Below are 21,492 nucleotides of genomic sequence, written 5' to 3' on the forward strand. Positions count from 1 at the left end.
AAAAAGAAAAAAGTTTATTCTTTTTACTCTTTTCCTTTTTTAATTATTTGGAAGGCTGTACATATATGTACAGATATGTACCATATCTGTATATGTCAAATAGCTGAACTGTGACAGACTGACTGTGAGAGATTGTGTCTTTGAGTGTGAGTGTGCATGGATAAAAGAGGGAGACGTCAGAATCGGAAATGTTTCGGTGTCTGTGACCATGTAGCTTCACTTTTTTATGTTGCTGTATTCATTTCAATGCTTTATAATGACACATCATACATCAACATTACAAGCTGGCAAGCAGAGATAAATAGTGGTAAAGCTCTTTTTATGCTATTTTGTGCTGCTGAATACTTTGGAATCTCATTTTTGACAGCTTATGGCTGAAATATCATATTCCCAACAACTTTATTTAAATCCACAGTTGAATGGTAGAGAGCACACTTAAAAAATGAAAGCACCTCATCATGAGAATCCACACAGATCCACATACACACTCATATGAGCACTGAGAATTAAATTTACCACTCTCATTGCTACCTTTTGTTGGAATTGATAATGTCTGCTTCTCCTATCAGAAAAAACCAAAGAAGCAATGAGAGTTAAAAACAGTAACTATGGCCTGATTTAATAGGTTAGTACTGTCTGGACAAAAAATAAAAATAAAAATTTGTGGGTGTTACTGACTTTATTTCATTTACCTAAGCTTAAAAAAAAAAATTATCTTTTTCTTGAATATAAATAGTATAAGCCTAAAAGTTAGCATTTTTCTTTTCTTTTTCTTTTTTTCCAAAAACAAGGTATTATAATCATAGTAATTGTAAGAATTAAAAGTAGTCATAAAAGAAATAATGATAATATTAATGGAAGTGTGGGCAGCATCCTGTTTATCAGAACAGTCAGAAATGGCTGGAAAAATGTATAGAAAAAAATAGAAGCAGCAATTCAGAACAAAACAACAGAGAACAAATACAGAATATAGTCTGAGTGTCTAAATGTACCTCAGATCAAAGTAAAAAGTTAATTTCGTGCATCAGATCAGACACCCTGCAAAGTGAACTATCATGTCCCTCACTGTTCTCCTTCCATTAACTTCAGACAGTGTAGCTTATGTGAAATTACCTTGTCTGCACATCTGCCTGGTCAGAGAAAAGCTGTTCCAATAAAGAAGTTTTCTTCAGTCCTTTTCACAGTAAATATGGTGGTCTGATCATTCAGTGAAAATCACTGGTTAATATGTGATTCTCTGTGTAATTATGCCATTCTGTGAGGGATGTTAGCTCCAGTCTGTATGTGCTCCTACACAATTACCCTCTGCCTACCACCACTGTATCAACAACACTTCTCTTTCACCATGAGAAATGAGTCCCTAAAAGCAAAACACTGCACAAATTAAGACTCTGCAGAATGAACCTATGACCTCAGAAATCACCTAGAAAACTACTGAATCCTACAGCTGTACAGGCATAAAGAAGATATACCACATTTCACTCTCTCTTGTTGTATCTCTCCAAAGTTCCAGTTTCATTGACATCTAGGGAGGCATTGCTTAACCTTACTGCAAATGCACATGAAGACATGTATCCAGAAGACATGTAGTGCTTCTTTTCTGAAAAGACTATGTATATATTTAGAAAATATGTATATATATATATATTTAGCACATATATATATTTAGTTAGTATATGTATACATATATTTTTAGGAAAAAGAACAAAGAATATTTATTTTTGCTGAATATTGTTTACTGTGATTTTACAAAAACAAAACAAAACAAAACAAAAGAACCCAACAACAAGGAAACAGATGAAAATGCATAACTGCAATTTGATGTGGAAAAAAAAAAAAGGTTACCAAAAAAAAAAAAAAAAAGATAAAGGAAAAATGAAAAAAAGAAACAGGCCCAACATTTTCATTAAGAAAGCTAAATGCAAAGCTAAATGCATCCCTTCCTTGCAGTCAAAACCAAAAGTGGACGTAACAGCCAGGTCAAATGCTTTAATAGAACTAAGTAAATTTTCTTTTATCTGTCCTTCCTATATGTCTTAGACCAAAATTGGGAGGGGTCAATAAAAGGAACAGTTTGACTGTGGCACCTTTCAAGACAGTGAAGTTCTTTCGCATCTTTTGTATCTTCTTCATTGAACTAGTAGCAACAGAAAGTTATCCCATATGTAAAGACAGCACTTCATGACATTTCCAGTGTAACAGGCTGAGTGAAAGTTGTCTCACTAATAGCTAAATAAGAGTGCTTCATTTGCACAGGAATGTAAATATATATATATAATCAAATTATGATTGTATTTTTGTAAAAATCTTGTAACATCCTACAAGGTTTTATAAAATTATTTATCATCTTGAGATTTTATAATGATAGTAATACAGAAACAGATTCTTACTAATGAAACCAATTCTCAGCCTTTGCTTAGAAGTCAAGGAAAATGAAAATAGTTTTATTTCTATCAACTGTATGCACCTCTATTTTCAGTCTGTAAAATTACTTTTGTGATTGTCTCCTAAATTATTTGGATAAAATCCAATAGTAGCAACAGAGATATTATATAAAGGAGTAATCTAATTCTATGCTAATGAATATCCTTGTTTTACTGAGGGAAAACCATGAGTTTTCAACATTATTGACCCCCACTAAATATAAAATAATTTAATACAAGATATTTCATGTTTTACAGGATCTGTATTTTGATGGTATTCTGAAATAAAGTGCTTAATAACTAGAGTCATTAATGTTAATGGTAAATCAGTGAGATTAAGCATTTCTATAAATCATTTCATTAATAAAACAGGGGGCTCATTAAAGAACTATTGAGCTGTTAAACTGTAATATTTCAGTATCAGAATTTTATAAACATTTCAATTAGCATAGGTTGACAACACAGATGAAAAGTAAAATATTCTAGCCTCTGAATAGGACACAGGCTGAAGGTTCAGCTTGATGAGAAATAAAGGATAATGTTTCAGTTGGATGATAACTGCACAGCAAATTGAACATTTTTGAAAATAAATATATGAGTCACCTCTAATTTGCGCTATTCAAAGACATTCTGAAGAACTGTGTGCTAGTACTGTATACTATATCATTTTAATATTATCCTTAGAAGGATGACTGCCAGCCTAAAAGGAATATGAACAGCTGAGGACAAAGAATTGCATACTTAAACACCAAAAGAATAATGATGGCATTATACATAACAAAGTGAAGAAAAAGTGCCCTCAGTAAGAATGTTTAACATATGTATGTTGTGAAAAAATGATAGCTAGAAGCATGCATTTCAAATGTGATGCAAGAGATCTGAAAGCAGAAAATGACCACAGAGCAAGTGTTGGGAGAGTGTCAGACAAAATAGTTTCCCGATTCTTTTAAAATTCTTCATGTCAAACCTTGATGTTAACTCTTTTCCCCATAATTGCCACATATGTGCTGTAAGGAAAATAAAAGGGTATGCGTGTAAAGAACTGACAAAGGAAAATCTGCTGGATAAGTTCATCTTTAAGGTATTCTCTATTTTCCACTTCTGAATGATATGTATGTGAAAAGCAGTTGATATTTCCTCTGATAAGGAAGAGAAAAAAAAATCTAGTGGAGGAAAATTTTTACTATCAGAGACTGGAATCCTCCACCAAGCAAAGAGGTTCAGACAGTTCAAGTCTCATCTCCAGTTTCTTGAATTACTGTTAATAAAAATAGAAAGAGATTTTTGAGTATAGCATACCAAGAAGATAATGCAAGATATCCTTTTATTGTACTTACAGTCTTGAAATTACCTATTACAGACTGGATTTTCCTTTCCATACAATCTTGTTGTCTTGTTTTCAACCTTTTTATCTGAATGTCAGTAAACTTTCAACCCATGAGGCCAAATCCATCTTTAATCTAAGTGGAGTAATTCTCTGAAGTTAAGAGGACAACAAAAGCCACTCAAAAGTACAACTAAATCGACATAAATATATCATCAGCATAACTCTCTTCCAAAGCCATTGTGTCCATCAGCTGAAGTATTTTGTGGAAGAGTAGGTTGTTTTTTGACAATGATCATCTCTTGCCCTCAGTTTCATCTGCAGAAAGATGTAAGAGAATATTATTTACCTCTTAACTGGCAAGATTATTAATGATCATTGAGCAGAATAGTTAGTTAAGGTTGATATTTTTTATTAGCTCAACACTATATTTTGTTCACATAGATAAACCTTTTTAAAGTTTCATGAACTTGCCACATATTTACATGATTAGAAAATGACTTCCTAAGCCACTTTCAGAAGAAAACAGCCAGGAAGAGTCTTATTTGAAAATATTATAAAAGCAGATATATAATTAGAAAATAATCTTTAACAGTTTTAAATACAAGCAGACAAAACAGACTATGACTATGCCGATTCTTAGCTTTACTTTCTAGATAAGATCACGTCCAAGAGAACATAAGATTTAAGAGTATATCTGAAGATAACAAAATCCTGATAACATAGACAATTTTACTTAATATCCAAATCAGAAACAAAGTCATTTCCCATTGTGTTTGCTTATTTCCAAGCAAAGTCCAAAACATCTGGTAGAAACCACTCCTAGTTATATTAGAAATATGGTAAGTTTGCTCCAGTGTATTTTACTTTCTAGTGTTTAAAAGCTTAACAGAGTATCTGAAATATCTAAATTACTTTCATTTACATACACATGTGTTGCATGTGAGCAAAATGTGATTAATGTGTACATTATTTATCTTATGGAGTACTTAAATTTAATAAGTACTAACACTAATCACTTCTGCATCAGGAAGAGGGGAATGAACTTGAAAAGACTGTATAACAATCAGGTTCAAAAAATTGACAAGGTCAAAAAACATTCATTAAAAATTGAACTGATTCCTAGTGATACTGGTAAAGATGAACGAAAACTTAAAAAATTGTGATTAGTAGTTAAACTACTTCACATTGATATGCACCTTCTTTTATCTAACGATCTCAGAATGAAAACAGTTTGCTGCTTAGTTCTAACTGTACACACAATTGCAGTATCATTAATTTACTGTCATTATTTCATATTCTAGTTTGTGATGTAGATTTATATGTTGTTTGTCTTGCTGCAAACTAGCAGAAGAAAGGTGAAGAACAGCATTGTAGTCAATCATAATGAAAGATATAATGTCCAAATATCTTGCCAAAAATGAAATGTAGTCAAGGTGGAAGATCTAGTGTGGTCACCTTCTTTATTAAATATGTCATTTCCTATTACACTGTAAAGACACAGCTTTTTCATTCATCCAAGGAAGATGTCCCCAGAGATATATATTCCAAAGTTTGTTAAAATTTGATTCAAGGGAAAGAGTGACACCTATTGAATGATCACTCACTTCACCCAAAAGTTTGTGCTGAAAACTATCATTGGAGGTTGGCAAAAAGAGAAATCTCTGTGTCTGCCAAAAGTGACAGTTCTAAACATTCCAGGAAGAGCTAATGATTATGGATGATCTGATCCTTAAAGGTGAATGAAATGTAGTGCTGCAATCACTGAGTTCAGAAATGACACTTTGTGACTTTGGGACAAAGGAAAATAGAGAGCTGGAAAGGTGTTAACACATACATGGAAGAAAGTAAGCCAGTACATCCACTCGGTCTGCATCACTGAATGTCAACCTACGAGAGAAATGCCATCATCCTAGAAACCCTCAGAAGAGGTCCTAAGATATAAGAAATTTCCATAGTAAATAATTAACATTAAGATTGAAATGTGTTATTGTAATCCCAGAGGTTCTGATGCTTTCGTCTGGAGTTAATGGGAAATCAAATACTCTCTGGTAATAAATATATCTTTTTCTGACATAGAATTACAATGTGATTGATAATAGTCCATCTATTTTTACTACTCAGAAAAATTCCAGATATTGTGAAGAAATTAGAATTTTTAAGTCATAAAATATTTAGTGCCTACTATTAAATAAGAGCAGACACATTAAAAACAAAACAAAATAAAACCAATTTAATATGGGAAATACATAATACAAAAGCCTTTGACTTTTTCCAGAATTGTTGGAATAATTATATTGACTGAATGCGCCAATCTGCCTGTAGACTGCATTAGATATCTGTTTTCAACAACTTAATATTATAAATGAAGCTATTAGTCTACTGTGAAACCTTAGGAAAATTTTAGATTTCAATGATTTCAATAACTTCTCCATGACTAATTCAAAATATCAATATGAAAATATTGGAATTAGAGGAGGAGACACAAGCTGGGCCCTAAAAGAAAATCAAACCATATGAAAACATTCATAAGACAGTTCTAATCTTATGAGTTTCTTTTTTTTTAAATAAAAGAACTGTTTTCAGAATTCAAAATCCTTTTCAAATTACTGACTCTATCAGAAATATTCTTGCCAGAATTTATGGAGAGTTCAAAGGTCTCTTATTGTCATGTTGGATATGGCTATTGGCAGCAATAGTAAAAAAAAAGTGACTGTTTCTATCCATAGCACATTTTAGAAAGGGCACTGATATAATCAGCTGAAATGATTTGCTTTCCCCTTCAATGTATTTTTTGCTACATTCAACAGATTTTTACAGGATCTGCCCACACAGCAAACAAACTAACAAATAAACAAAAAAAACTTCAAATATCATAATAAATGCTTTCAGAGATACATCTTATGAAAAGATGTTTTTAGGCTGCTTCTCCAGAAAATAATTTATACAAGAGAAATGTTTAAGCATATTGAATCATTTTTATATCTAAACAAAATGCTGTGAATATATCTGGGTGTTCTGTGAAGAACACAAGTGTTCACCTTTATAAAGAGAGCAGTTTATGATATGATGCGGGTACAAATTTCTATTAAAATTTTCTGTTTGGTTACCTTTTTTTTTTGCTCTCCCATATCCATCTTGACTACCTAAACAAAGTGATTCAACAATCCAGAATATAATTATGGAGGGAGAGAGTGGGGATGGAGTGCAAAAATTCACCTTGTAATTGTAGCTCAAAGCTTTCTATCATGAATGAAATACAAAACAGCCTGGTTTTACAGGGAATAAGTATCACTTTTGATACTTATTTGGGAAACCTGCAAAGCTGAGGCTACCAGGTCATTATCCAGCCAGCTGTGACTTTTTCTTAAACCACTGAACTAATTCAGGAGACGTGATCTCAGTGACTCAGTTTTTTTTAAGGCCACATGTTTTTTTTCCTACTCAGTTAATCTGATTTACCTCCTCTCAGCTTTTCAGTTAATGTTTTTCTTTCAGTAATCTTAAGGCCAAAAGAATGAAATGCAACAGTATTTGCTGCACTGGTGATTTTCTGTTCAAAAAGCAACTCTAAACAGAATTAAAAGGTTATTTCTGTGAAAATATCAAGTAAAAAAAAAAAAACATTTTTTTTAATACCTGAATTAATTATGCTGTTTAAATCTTCCTGTAACTCATCATGCAGGTAGAAGATTCTGACAAAATTAAAACATCTAGATTTGGCTAAGATGTGTTCAAACAGGCTTGGGTTGGAAATAAGCCATCTATATGAACTACTCTGGAAAGTGATCCAAGAAGAACAGAGAAATTCTATCAAGTATCTATATGGTTAATGGACATGAAGGACTAGCTGTTAAACAGCTGGGGTCATCTTTCACCATCAGGGAATAACACTGAAAACTTTTCTAAAACTCCCATCAAAATGTTAAAATATTCTGAATAAAAATCTTGGGTTTAACAATTAAAATTAAACAAGAAGAAACAATTAACATTAACATTTAATCAACAAATTAACATATGCAAGTAATGCTCAAAAAATCCTTGTTTTTAACTTGCATTGGGCCAAATTGATACCTCAGTAAGAACAGGATGATTAGAATGAAATTGAAAGATACAGCTCAGGCTAGATTTTGGGTAAAACACCTTTCCTTTAAAAATGTAAGTAATAAAATATAAAGGCAAAATAGTACAAATATCTTAGAACTAATGAATATACAGCTGATTCTAAGTCAACCAGATCTGATATTTTGGCAGTGAGACATGTCTGAAGATCAGGGGAAAACTAAAGTCTTCCAGACTGTACTTGAGCATTTGGGGAATGTCATAGGCATTACTGAAATGTAGTAAACTTCATTTGTCTAGAGATCGCCTTAAAGCAGTAAAAAAAAAAAAAATGAAATTCCATGTAAAGTCACTTGAATAATTGTTTCTAGTATTATCATATATGCCTATGCCAAATAATTTGCAGCACATTTTCAGTTACTAGGGCTATATTTAGCATGGGACAGAGTTGATTTTGATACTATGTTTTGGCTTTAAGAGAAAAGCAGTGTTGATAACACTGCAAAGTTTTAGTTGTTGCTGAGCCGTTCTGTACAGAGCCAAGGACATTTTGATTTCTCAGCTCCTCATATTCTTCCAACAGTAAGGAAGCTGAAGGGGAAGAAGAATCTGGGAAAGGACAGAACAGGACAGCTGACATAAAGTAACCAAAAAGATGTTCCATACCACATGACATCATCGGCCAGGAGTGGCTGCCACTGCTCAGGGACTTGCTGGACATTTGTCAGTGGGTGGTAATAAATTGCATTGTGAACCTATTGTTTTCTATATCATTATTGTCATTACTCATGTTTCTTCCTTTTCTGTCTTAGTTTTCAGTTCGATCTGTGAATTCTGCTTTTTTTTTCTGTCTCCCAAACCACTGGACAGGGGAGTGAGCAAAAGGCTGTGTAGAGTTTAGCTACTTGCCAGGTTAAACCACATTATCATTCCTATTTTATGTTTTCACAAACCATGTCTCTTTAAAAGAAATAATAAAATCTGAGGAGAAGATCAACTGCATTTATAAGAATATCTGTGCTTATAGGCAGATGGAATTGTAAGTGATGATGTGGATGGACTAATGATAAAGCTAACAATTTGATACATGAAGTGAGCAGATATTTCCAAAAGGTTGAACTAGAAATAGAAATTGAAATAGAATTTGAATAGAAATAGAAGTTGAATAGAAATGGAATTGAAATAGAAGTTATGCAGATAAATAGCCTAATACCCATTGGATACATTAACAACTTTTGACAATCTAGGGCTAAGCCCCTGTTCTCCTACTAAAAGAGCTGCTCATTTTCATCTACCAGCTTCTTCCTTGAGAAACTGCAGAGACCTCAGGTCAAGTAACAAAGAAGTTTAATGGCCTTGTAAACAATGCAACTTCAAAGCAGATTATCATTGTCAGTTAGAAAATTAGTTTCAGCAATTCTGAATAATATCTATCCATTCAAAAGATATACATGATACTCAAAAATCTGATAGATTTGATATCAAAGATCTCAAAAGACTTTGCCTTATATAATAGGTTAGAGAAAAAAAAAAAAGTGAAATATTGTTACAGATCATCAGTGGACTTTTTAGAGCCACATATCACAGTGTATTCTATCTTCTCTTTTGCCATTCTGAATTATCCCAGAGGAGTTATACTTTAAAAGAAACTCAGAAGGTCAGGTTGATTTAACTCCAGATTCACTTTTGCAAGTAATTGTTTTAAATAAATATATTCTATAGCACTCAGATAAACTGTGTGTGATACAATGTGCAGAATATGCATCCTGAAAACTTTAATTGTCGCAATTTAAACAGCAGGTAAGGAAATTCACAGTAATTTGATTGCTTTTCTCTTTTTCATTCTGAAGGGGAAAAAAAAAGGTGGTTTTTTTTTCTTTTTTTTTCCTTTAATAGACTGGTAGAAGCTCACCAACATGAGTTAACTGATTGATGACGTCAAGATTGGAGGATGCCTGGGAGTTAGTGACGATGCAGTCACGGAGATCACATTCTTGAGGCATATTGGACTGCGAAAGAGTAAAATCAGGAAGCTTAATTTCAGGAAAGCCAATGTTCAACTCCTCACGTAGTTAGTCAACAAAACTTCCTGGCAATCTGTCCTCGGGACAAGGGAGCAGAGCAGAGCTGACAGATCTTTAAGGAAGCTTTCCTTAGGGCGTAAGAGCTCTTTATCTCCTAGTGAAGGGAGTTGGAATAGGAAGTAAGGAGACCATCACAGCTAAGCCAGCACCTGCTGGTTGAACTGGAGAGCAAGAAGAAAATGTACATATGTGGAAACAGGGACAGGTAACCTGGGATTACAAAGATGCTGCTGTGTAGCAATGGGGTCAGGAATGCCAGGGCTCAACAGGAACTGGACTTGGCAAAAGATGCAAAGAACATGAAAGGCTTCTTGTAGGTACACAAACCAGAAAAGGAAAGTCCAGGGAGATGTATCATACTCTAGTGAGCAATACAGGCAAGCTGTCACAACAGACAAGGAGAATGCGAGGTATTCAACAGTGTTTTTGCCTCAGTGACTGCTCTTCACATAGCCTTCATGCAGATAGTTCAGAAGGTAGAAAATGGGGGAGCAGTGCCCCTCCCATTGCAAAAGGTCCACAACCGCCTGAAAATCCAAAGGATCATTGGTCCTGATGAGTTGGAAGGGACACTTAAAGGTCATCTAGTTGAACTTCCCTGCAATGAATAGGGACAGCTGCCACTAGGTCAGGTTATTCAGAGCCTGGTCCAGCCTGACCTTGAATATCTACAAGGACAGAGAGCATCCACCAGCTCTCTGGGCAACATGGTCCAGTGCCTCCTCAACCTTACTACAAAAAACTTCTTCCTTACATCCAGTCTAAATCTTGCCTCTTTTAGTTTGTAACTATTTCCCTTTTTTCTGTCACATCACACCTTGCTACAGAGTCAATGGTTTTATGATTCTTTGATTCTATAATTTTTTACATAATTTCTGAAGAAAAAAATAGTAAATTCACTTAAATAGTTACAGTTCTTATTATGATAATGAATCTAATCACATTTCGTACTTCATCATATCACTTAATTATCTATGGTGATCAGGAAGGATTTTTCTCTGATGGATAGTTTGATCTCTGGGTTTGGATTTTCATTTCTCCCAGTTTTCTGTAAAGTTTAGCCATGTCTATGTCTCTGCTGAGATTATAGGCAGACTTTATCAACTACAGGGACGATGTCACACCTACTTTTCTACCATGCTTGCAGAAGTAGTTTTCTGCTCTTCCAGATTGGCAGAATCCTTTAAGGGACTTATAGCTTCTGATGTCTAAAATGCAACAGACTTGCTGAGATGACCAAAGTGTACTGCTTCTTTACATCAAATGCTACCTTCATCTCTTCTGCAGTTACTTTTCCAGAAATATTTAAGCTAAGAACTAGTATTCTTATTATAGATGTGGCTAAAATCTCAGTAAATTATTAATTTCTTTTCCAAGATTTAGAAAATAGGTTTATCATAGAGCAGGGTCTTCAAGTATATCAGTTGGAGCTTAAATGGTCATCTTTGAATAATATGTTCAAATCTCAAAAATTAATTTCTGCTTTCATCTTTCTATTCCCAAAATTAAGAGCTGGCACAATACCCTAACATTACTCAGATGTAAGTTTGGAAGGTTTCTCAAGAGGTCATCAAGTAGCCCCTAGGACAATTACCTGATTAATTCAGCACTTGGCAGGTTTCTGATGAAAAATGTGTAAGTTGATAGGACAGACAAATTATGTTGTGTCTCCTGTAATAATAGTATACACTAACACTGTCCTTATAACTAAACTGTACTGGTTTAACTGCTTTGTTTCTGGCTTGTCTACTATAACCAAAACTGGACTGAGGACAAAGCATTTTCCTAGGTATTTTGCATATGATACTCCTGGGAGAGTGAACTGAAAGATGACACACAAAAAAAAAATCATGACTCACGTGTAGTTTGTGTGTATTGTTTACCTATTGTTTGGTTATTTGCTTATAGATGGCTGCTTAGCCAGATATTTCCAGTTTTGTTGGCTTGAATTATCATTTTTCTAGGAATTAACTTCTTAATTTAAGACCTACTTCTCACAATAATTTTGATTTCTGTGTCTGTCAGAATAATTGGTGCTAGGTACTGAGTTTATCAAGAATTAGGTATAATGAAAATAGAGGGCACCGTTTTGGATCTATTATTTATTACTGTATTTAGCAGCTGAAGTTCAAAAACAATTATTGAGAGTACTAGTATCTTAATCACTTTAGCTCTGAGGAAAAGAAAAAGAAAAAGAAAAAGAAGAGAAAGAGAAAGAGAAAGAGAAAGAGAAAGAGAAAGAGAAAGGAAAAGGAAAAGGAAAAGGAAAAGGAAAAGGAAAAGGAAAAGGAAAAGGAAAAGAAAAAGAAAAAGAAAAAGAAAAAGAAAAAGAAAAAGAAAAAGAAAAAGAAAAAGAAAAAGAAAAAGAAAAAGAAAAAGAAAAAGAAAAAGAAAAAGAAAAAGGGGAAAGTCTAGGACAAGAAACATTGACTTTGGTGAGATGAGCTATAACTTACATTTCTGAAACACAGAGACCTCAGTGACCTGCTCCAATAGTTCTACATTTTTTTTGTGCTGGGGACTCCAGGCCAGAAAGCAGTACTACAAGTGGAACCTTTTATGTACAGAGTTGAGGGGGACAATCCCCTCCCTCTCCTACTGGCCACCTCTTTTTTGAGGCAGCCCAGGATACAGTTCATCTTCCAGGCTGCTAGTGCACCTATTGGCTTGCATCAAGCTTTTTATCTACCAGAACTCCCAAGTTCTTCTCACAGGAATGCTCTTCAATGATCTCTTCTTCCAAACAAAAAACATATCTGGGATTGCCTGGATCCTAGTGCAATAACTTTTGCCTTTGGCCTTGCTGAATCTCTTCAGGTTCATGAAGGCTCACTTTTCAAGTCTGTCCAGGTCCCGTTGGATGGCATCTTTTCCTTCTGTTGTATCAACTGCACCACTCAGCTTAGTGTCATCAGCAAGCATGCACAGGGTACTGTCAGTCCCACTATCTATGTCATTGATAAAGATGTAAAAGAGCACAGGCCCTTTACAAACCCCTGGGGGACACCACTCATTACTTGTCTCCACCTGGACATAGAGCCACTGACTGAAACCCTCTGGCTGCAACCATCCAACCAGTTCCTCATCCATTGAAAAATACATCCTTTAGATACATATCTTTCCAATTTAGAGATAAATTCATCTTGTGCAGTGCCCTATCCTGCCTATTTGCATTAGATTTCTTACTAGAATTCATCTCATAGAACATCTGATTAGGCCTATCTGATATTAAACTACCACATGACACACTGTTTATGGGCAGAGAAAAAACACAAATTTGACAGGGCCTGACACCTATGAAAATAAAAAGATACAGATATTACCAGGATGAAGAGGTAGCTGGCTGAGAGCACTCAGTACCTAAAATATCACTTTAGGTGCCTAAATTCTGCAACATACATTTACGTTGCTTTTTAACCCTCCACAACTTAATGCAATGACAAATAAGAAAATCAGGGAATTATCCTGTCATCTGCTTATAATAGAATCAAGTAACTAGAAGGTATTCCCAAATTGAGGATCTCATGCAGTTCAGATATCATACAAAGAAGAAATTTGTAGACTAAAATAATCCAATGTATTTGCAAACTGCAACCACTTTTGTAGGAGTATACCATCATTCTTGCAGACAGCCCTCTCTCCAAATTTCACACGTATCAGAAAGCACACTCTACCTCTTTATTTCTTGTAAATTTCCAAGATATTGTGAAAATTTTTGAAATAGTTGTGTTCCTGTTGAAATTGCCATCATTTTGTGATTTGCAGTAAAATAAACCTGTTAGTTTTTCAGTTTCTCTTGGAATGAAATTGGTTGGAAGCTTTCATCCAAGCATTTTCCTTTCTGCCTTGACTGTGTTTGTGGAGAGGTGTGTTGTCACCCTTTCCCCTCTTCTTGTAGAAAGGGATATTATGAGAAAGTTACAGCAGCATTACACAAAACAGTCCTTACAAATCATACTATCCAGAAGATATACAGTCAAAAATATCTCAAGCAAAGCTTTTAATATGGAAATTAAGAACTAAATAACAGTGCCTTAACATTATAGGTTTTAATAAGTAATGAAATCATGTATTTTCTGATTATAAATTACTCAGCATAAACCATGTAAAAATATTTCCATTTATACAAAAGTTAGGAAAAAAAATCTTAACCAAGAAAGTTGGCACTATAGGCATCACTGTAGCTTTATATTCCCATGCTCAGTAAATTACCAGTATTAGATCTGCATCTCCTTGTCTGTCTTGTCTTGCTAAATCTCAAAACTATCAGAGTGAGAAAAATTGTTGTTGATATAGCTGTAGAGATTGAACTTTCTCACCAGTATTCTGTTACGTTTTGTTTTAATGCAACACATGGCAGCACAGGGACAGATGGACAAATGGTGTCTGACATGAAAATGCATATGAAGCAAAGATGTGTAATTGAATTTCTCCACGTGAAAAACATTGTACCTACCGACATCCATTGATGTTTCCTGAAAACGAATGGAGTCCAGAAAGTGGATGCGAGCACAGTAGATTGGTGTGTTTCAGTAGTGGTGACATCAATGTGAAAGACAAGTTGCATTCTAGATGGTCATGTAGATTTTTATGAGTCCAGCTTGCAGGCTCTTGTTTATCGCTGGTGGAAATGCATAGCTAATGGCGATGACTATATTGAAAAATAGTGTTTTGTAGCTGAGAATTTGCTCTGTCAGATAGTATTCTTTAGCTCTTCATGATCATTGTAGCTTCCACGGAAAGAAATGGGAGACATTACTTTTTCAGTGATTTATTTATAATACTTTTTTTCTTGGCTAAATAGAAATAATTCTCATAGATCAGTAAAAGAAAAATTACCAGGGAACAATGCTGATAAATAATGTCTAACTCAGAGTACATTCATTTCACAGATGAAATGTCTGTAACCAAATAATTATATTTAATGTTATAAGTATAGTGGTTAGCTATGAGGTTTAAGTATAGTCATTCTTCAGCTAAATAAATTACTTAAGGGAGAGGATAATATCAGTGCATATTTTAAGTAGGAGTTTCTGTTTTTACACTGTGACATTCAGAGTTACCTAAGAAACAGAGATCCTCATTCTTTTCTTCTCATGAAGCCTTTAAGTTATTATATGGACAGAATACACTATTTTATATGTAGGCTAGCTGACATTAACTTTCTTGTCTTTCATCAAAACATTCTTCACAGAATAATGAGTCATGGGTTTTGGAAGGGACCTCTGGAGATTATCCAGTCCAACTCCCTGCTAAAGCATATCCCATGCAGAAGGTTGAGCAAGAAAGCATTTGGGGAAGGGGTTGAATATGTCCAGAGTAGGACACTGCAAAACCTGCCAGTGTTCTGTCACTTGCAAAGTAAGAAATTTTTTTTCCCTCATGTTTGCATGGATCTTCCTGTGTCTCAGTTTCTGCCCGTTAACCCTTGTCCAGCCACTGAGCACCAACAAAAAGAGTCTAATTACAAGCATTGATAAGATCCTCTTTCAGTCTTCTCTGAGCCAAACAGTCCTTATAAGAGAGATGCTCAAGGCAACTCATCATCTCTGTGGCCCTTCACTGAACTCTCTCTAGGAGTTCCATGGCTTTCTAGAACTGAGGAGCCCAAAGCTAGACACAGCACTCCAAATGTGGCCTCACCAGGGCAGAGCAGAGAGGGGAGGGGCAGGGAGCGATTCCGTTCCTTGACTTGCCAGCCACACTCTTTCTAATGCACCATTAGCCTTCTTAGCTACAAGGGTACAGTGCTGACTCATGGCCAACCTGCTGTCTATCAGCACACTCCAGTCCTTCTTTGCACAGCTCTTTTCTGACAGGTCAGCCCCTAACCTGTGCAAATGTCTGCATCAGTCCATAGACATATTACTGTAGTATCCATACTATGACATATTACCATAGTATCTTCCAGAATGTGACACTGCCTATGTCAATATAGTAATACTTTTGAAATGGATCACATCCAGCTTGGAGGGCCATTTTCAGAATTAACAGCCTGAAGCAGCGCCACAAACACTTAATGCTGTTAAATAAGTTTACTGCTCAAAAATCTAAGCATTTTAATGGTGATAGAGATGTATTCAGCTGCCCAAATTTGATTCACGTAATATTGCTGATACAAATTATGTGTACTCACACAGGCTTTAAGTTCTATGTCTGATTTCACCTAGATAATTTGCAGTTGCTTTTGCAAGGTGCTGACCATTTCCTTGATTATTGAAAAGAAAAACAGAAATACAACTTTCCACCATGGCAATGAGAAAATGGAAGGGACAGAAGAGATGCAAGCTTATATTACTTAATCCCACAAAATCCATTTGTACACCTAAACATATTATTTGGTTAAGTTTCCAAAGTGTTTTTAAGACGATTTCTCTATCACAACTCAAAGTTTTCCTCACACAAAAGCCACACAGGAATGTTCAGTTGCTTTATATCATCAGTGTTTCACTGTAACTCTTATGTTTCTGGATTTCATCCTGTGCAAGCATCATTTGCCTTCTAGAAGGCCACAAAAGAAAGGCAGATAGGCCACAGTAATTCTCTTCTTCAAAACAGATAATGTAGATCACTATTAAAGTTTCAAGATTCATAAAACACCCATCTCTTCTGAATTCATGCTCTCTCACCACATGAAATACCATGCAAAGTCATCTTAACTAATTACTGAGTATTAAATGGAGCAAATCCTGGCAAAGTTCATATGGCTATGAAGATCATCTAGCCCCAGGCAACTGGTGAATTAAGCAACTGTGCTTAGAATAACCAATCCTGGCAATGGTGCCTGCATGAGGCACGCTTCTCTGCTGCAGCCTGGAGTTCTGACATCTTTTTCACAGGTCAGTAGGGATCAGTGGTGGAACAGTTTCGTTTTCCCACAAGAATTTTATCTCACATCTTTCCACAAGCAACACATTCTGAGTTACTCAAAAACAAAGGAGTGCTTTAAGAAAGCTGACCATAAGTTTCATTTTCAAGATGAAACAATGTTTAGTAAATCAATTTCTGAAAAGTCCATCTATATGTGACAGTTGAGAAATCTGGAACTAAAATTATCTTGGAAGCACCTGATATAGCAGAACTGTGTATGCCCTACACATTTGCCTGATTTTGTATTTTGGAAACTGTGGGGAATCATGCAAAAATAAAGTTTCCCTCATTTGTATCAGTCCCACTGAAAGAACCAGAATCTTAATAAAGGGGACATACTCAATAAAGCAGAGAGAAATTTTTCCAGTGTTTCAGTGGGGAAAAGGAAATAGTTTTGTTTTCCTCAGCACACTATAACTGAATAAATCCTGTAGAGAACGATCATAGGTATAAACTAAGCACTTCATTCATGAGAGAGATAAAGGAATACATTCATTATTATAGTATCACAACTTAACAAAGAACACAGCAACCTAAATCCTAAGATTTGAGGATAAGTTTAAAAGCACTCATCCTGGAGACTTTCCCATTGATTCCTCCTCACTTTCTAAACTCTTCAGAGAAGCATAGGTGCAGCTGAGTTCACTCCTAGTCCCAGACTTCACAGTTTATGCCACAAAGTATTATCAGTCTAAGATATACTTTTAGCAAAGCAAACAAATCTCATACGAATAGTCTCTTGCTGAAGAGTCTCTTGTCATCAAAATGTAAGGCACCTCTGTTCAAGCAAACCTTGAAAGGCATCAAGGGAATCTTCTGTTGCTCAGCCTGCCACTATGCAGAAGAGCTCAAGAAACTCTTGGATTCCCACTACTTATGCAGTGAGATGTTTGTTAATGATAGCTATGGCTGCATGATCATTCGGCCCTCAGCTTTTGAACCAGGTGTTTGTCATCAGCTCTTTCAGACTGCAGTTTGAGACAGATTTGTTGTCATTACTTGTCTTAGTGAGACTTTGAATGTTACCTATACTGTGCTCACTGCGCAAGGCCTTGTACATAACAAATACTCCAAATGAGGAAAATAGAAGGGTTGGAGTGAATGCACTGTCACCAGACCTAGCTCTTCACAGAAGGCATTCATCTTTCTGAAGAACGTAAGTATACTTTATTCTTTATTGCATCTCAATTAGTTTTGCTTTGCTCCTTTTGAGAAATATATGCGGGAAAAAATACAATCAAACAAAACAAAAACAAGGACGTTACTCTAGCCACTGTCAAATTTTATGCTACCAGAATTTTCTCTCATTCTCTTAATGTTATATAATAGCTTTTCTCTTTGTTGTGAGTGTGGGAATGGAGGGTAGAGTAAGCTTTTTGAGTATTTGTGACACAAGTCTTTTTACATCCAATACAACTTGGCAGAATGGGAATGCATGTTAGTCTTTAAGAATGGTTGGAAGAAAAAGACTTCTGGAGAGTAATGTTTTGTTTATAATAACGTTTTAATGTGGCAACATACTTAACATAATAGTGTTGATAGACTTAACGGGTGTGGAATGAGGGTAGTAGAGCTTTTGCTTTTTACCTTAAATATTTAAAATATAACTGTCTGAATTTCTGACTGATTTTTTTCTTTCATCCATTCCACTTCACTTGTCCATGTTTATCCACACAGTTGTGACTGGAGGCTACTTACAGTAACTTATAGTTCTTATGATTGTGTTCAGTTGTACATATGCTGATACTCTAGTGTTTCTTCCACACAAGAGTTTCCAAAATTTAATAATATCAGCTGCAAAAATACTAACCTAGGCAAGATTGTGGTCTGTTTTATACATAAATACTAGTTTAACAACATTGTTGCAGCTCCATGGCTTACTCACACCAACAAGAATATTGTAGTGGTACTATCTTCTTTTATACTAGATCATAAAAATGGGATTTGCAGTAGGATATAAATGCTGTCAGAAAAACACAGAATGTTATGTCATTGAGATTCAGTACTTGGATAAAAAAATAGTTTTACATTAAGGAGCATGCTTCTCCCCCGCATGGGTGTAACTGATGGTTATGCTGTGCTGCCTGCTGGGTTATAACACAGCTGCGTCTAGTGAGATAGGGGGCAGAATTTGGATCTTCTGTCTTGGCTCTGTGCCCTCCCAGCTTCTCATGAACTTCTAGCTCTGCGCTGGCAAGGCAACATGAAGTAAAATACTTAGGAATATGCACTGCTCAGGAACAGCTAAAGCACTGCTGTGTTATGAACATTATTCCCCCCTCTAAATTCAAAACACAGTACTGTATGTGATACTAAGAAGAAAATTAAGTATATCCCAGATAAAACAAGGATAATGATCCCAAACATCACTGCAATTAAGAGTGATTTGCCAGCATACCTTATGGACAATGTGATGAAACTTTGCATGTGTCTACTGTTCATTTTTTTTAATAAATATTGCTTCAGAAAATCTTTCTTTTGATCTCCTTTCTTCAGTATTTTCAGGACTGTTTTTCTTCCTATGAAGCATTTATTAAAAAAAATAAATGAAAGCAACTGTGGTCAGTGAACAAAGTAAAAACAAATGAGTTATCAGAAGTCAAAACCAAGGATTTCAGCAATTAATCTCCTTATTGATGGATGACCCAGAAATTCACTCAATAGATTTCTTGAAGAACCTAATATATGTTGTTGTCTTGCCTTAGAAATGGAAATTATAACAAATTATTGTTAATTTCATTTTTTTTAAATGTAATATAATTCCAAACATGGTTTCTTTCTCTACTTAATATAGCTGTTCCAAACATTATTTTACTAAATGTCTGAAATTAAACATTTTCTGTCAATTATAGATTATGGAGATCTGCTACGATAATGAGTGCTACTAAATGTGGCTTTAATTGCTGTATTATAATTTCCAGACCTCAAAAACTCCTGAGACCCCTAAATATATACAGTGCCTTTCAGCTATGTGTGGAATTCATTACAAGTTGTTTCTTTCCTCTTTTCTTGCAATCTCTTTTATTTTTACGGTGGAAAAGTCTTACATGATTTGGACCTATGCCAGCACCTTGGGGCTTTGCAGTATGTTGAAATATCATTTACCATTTAAAAACTAAGCTGCTTTGAGAGCTCAACATACTAGAGAGAAAAGCAGAAAACTATGACCAGTAGGGTAATTCAAAGAACAACAAAATAATGACATTTCTGCAAATGGAACAATGCCAAACTGTTCTTTAAGGGGAAACAAACTGCTTCAAAATTATATTTCCTATATCTCTGCAAGGGCAACTGACCTAAGGACAAGATGATTTCTTTTTCCCTCAGCAGAAGTGAAAAACATTGGACAAGAAAAGACTTCTTATATGTATTTTTTTTTCCTGCAACATTTTTACAACAAGTTAGAGTTGGTGACTGATGCAATTATTGCAGCACTTAATTCATTGGTTTGTTGTTGTATCATGGTTTATTGGTATCAGATATTCAATCTTTACACACACAAACACACACACACACAAAAAAAAAAAAAAACTGAAAAATGTATTGTTATAGCAGTCTCTGTTGTGGCATTTTCATATTTATTGCAAATGAGAAGGAGACCATGAAAGGAAAGTGATTTGAAGCTACTTTTTTCAGTTTCAGTGAAAAGGCCATTTCATCTAATTTAACTAATAGATGCTGAAGCAATCAAGCAGGACATCTCAACTATCTTCATCTGTCCATTTTCAGGCACATTTTTCCATAGCTGTGCCACCATTACTACCTATTTTTGGTGAGAGAATCTTGGCTTATTATTCTATGTAATTTTCTGCCTATGAATAGAGGAACAAGAACAGAAGCACTGATTTTGATCCAGAATCAATACTATAGTAATTATCCCTTGGAACCACGCTACAGAATAAAGCAGAAAAAAATAAACTATCATATCATGAAACACTTGTAACAAGTCCTTGATGAAGTACTTGCTCCTTACTCCTCTTTGTGTGGAACACCTGTGTGCTACATCAGATGCAATTTGAACTACTTCTTTGGTTTCTTATAAAAAGTTACTCCTGTGCTGCAGTGGGCCACTTCTATACAAACGGTGAGCACAGCAGTTTCTTAAGTTATGCTGCTCCAGGGTTTCACTGAGTTTCACTGTTGTTTTTGTTTTGTTTTGTTTTGTTTTGGATTTGTCTGGTTTTGTATTGGCTCATTTAATTAAAAATCATTGTACATGACTCAAGTTTCTGATTCAAATAAAATTCTGACTACCAGACCATGCCATGTGGCTTTCAATCTCTCACATTTTTCACATATTCCTTTTGCATACACAATGGCTTCTCGTGCTTTTTAGCCTACTCTTGTAGTAGGTGATTTTCCAAGGCTGATCTCTACATCCAGTCAAAGTGTACTGACAAAATCGTTCCCAGACAACTAGCATCAACTTGTCCAGCAAAGAAATCTCTGTACAATATCCTGGCAGTTTCCTGAGCCTCTCAAGAGCAGACTTTAAAGACTTCTTAAGCACATTCGTTCTTCATTCCATTCATTATAATATATTAAATATTTGCAAGTTGCATGACAGCATACAATTACGAGGGGCCACTTATTTCCAGTAGATATGAAGGAAAGTCAATGAAAGCAAGCATCCGATGATTTCTGTGACCAAAAAAAAAAAAAAAAAAAGAGAGAGATTTAAATAAAGTATTGAGAAATACAAATAAGTTTCTGCTAACAGACATTTTCT

Source organism: Tympanuchus pallidicinctus, unplaced genomic scaffold (genome assembly GCF_026119805.1).
Source record: "Tympanuchus pallidicinctus isolate F22 unplaced genomic scaffold, pur_lepc_1.0 scaffold4, whole genome shotgun sequence".
In the NCBI taxonomy this organism is placed as follows: domain Eukaryota; kingdom Metazoa; phylum Chordata; class Aves; order Galliformes; family Phasianidae; genus Tympanuchus; species Tympanuchus pallidicinctus.